Below are 1,485 nucleotides of genomic sequence, written 5' to 3' on the forward strand. Positions count from 1 at the left end.
AATGATAAAAGAAAGCAAAAGCAATTTTTAAAATTGAAAATTAAATAGTCATCCATTTATTTTACTATGCATAAAATAATAATTAAAAAAAATAGAATAATTTAAAGGAAAGTCAAATATATTCTATATTTGGAAAAAAAAAATTAATTAAACTTACATTTTTAAAATACATGGTAAAATTGGTTGAAAATAAAAAAAATTTAGTACTTAAAAAGCGTATAGATTTTTAAATTATTTTCTCTTAATGAAATTTGATTAAAAAAAGAGGTTGTTACCCTTGATTATTATTATTATTATTATTATTATTTTGTTAAATTTAAATTGATCCAAAATTAGCTTAATGGTAGAAACGTCCCTGGAGCAAGGTGGAGACGAACAAATTTCCCCACCTCCGTCCACCAACAGTAGTTGAGCTCGGTTTGTGAAGGGAGAGTACTTGTTTCCAGTTTAAGATGACTTTTATGGTTTGGCTTTAGAGTTTCATATTCTAAATTCTCCCTGCAGGGTATGAAATTGATCGTGGTTGATTGGTATAGACTCGTTAGAGGACGATTTACACTTTCAAGAAGGATTCGTGAACCAAGAGGGACTATAGAAGGAGATTGAGCTTGGAAATGTAAGGTACGATTTTGGGGTTTTGAGGAACTTTAGTAGATAATATCTCCCTCAATTCTTGGCCAAATTCGATGATTTGTTGTTCATTACGATTGAATTGAATAATATTGAAGGTTTGATGAAGAAACCAAAATCAAAAGTCTGCAATGTGAGAATTGATGATGGGAAAAGACACATATACGTGAAGGTATGTCTAGATTACTATACTATATCTCTTTTTATGATATGTTTACGCAAGTGGTATTTATGCTGTAATATAGAGATGATCAGAGGTTCATCAATAAACTCGTAATCGTGAACTTGCTTCGATTGCAGAGGGTCTGAAAATATTATAGAATTAGTTATGATTTGCTTGTACTATATGGGAATACTTTCAATGCTTTAATTTCACCTGAGCTTTAATTTCCCACAATTTTGGTAAAGATGACATCAAACCAATGCTTTAATTTCATATTCAAAATTAATTTCCACCAATCTTAGTTAACTTACAATCATATTGAATTCATTTATATGATCAGCAACAGATTCACCGTCACATATTTGTAAATTGAACAATCTCCACATAAAATACACCTTGTTCATACTCGACATTTTTTGGCACATACTCAACTGTACCTTCAACAGATCTGATATTGTCTTCTCCTTGATGATGTTGAACGCCGCATTTTTTGATAGCGTCAACCGGATCAACCCTGAAGCCTGCTGATCCTTGAGCTTCTACTGCTCCGTGTTCATGGTATCCGAATTCACCTCCTACAGGGGTTCGTGAAGATCTTTCTGGTACAGATAATCTTCAATCTGCATCGTCCAAAAATCAAAATCGGATCCATCAAACTTCTCAGTTCCAACATTTGAGCTTTCGATCTTCAC

At 32.1% G+C, this 1,485-nt stretch overlaps 1 long non-coding RNA gene across 1 annotated transcript; it reads left to right on the plus strand.

Annotated features, from left to right (window-relative positions):
• The first annotated feature begins 506 nt into the window (after nt 1-506).
• Nucleotides 507-780, plus strand: LOC111440657. Its single transcript, XR_002709998.1, has 2 exons — nt 507-621; nt 729-780. It is a non-coding gene; the product is annotated as an uncharacterized LOC111440657 (long non-coding RNA).
• The last annotated feature ends 705 nt before the right edge of the window (nt 781-1,485 follow it).

The sequence above is a fragment of the Cucurbita moschata genome, unplaced genomic scaffold (genome assembly GCF_002738365.1).
Source record: "Cucurbita moschata cultivar Rifu unplaced genomic scaffold, Cmos_1.0 Cmo_Scf00714, whole genome shotgun sequence".
NCBI classification, from domain to species: domain Eukaryota; kingdom Viridiplantae; phylum Streptophyta; class Magnoliopsida; order Cucurbitales; family Cucurbitaceae; genus Cucurbita; species Cucurbita moschata.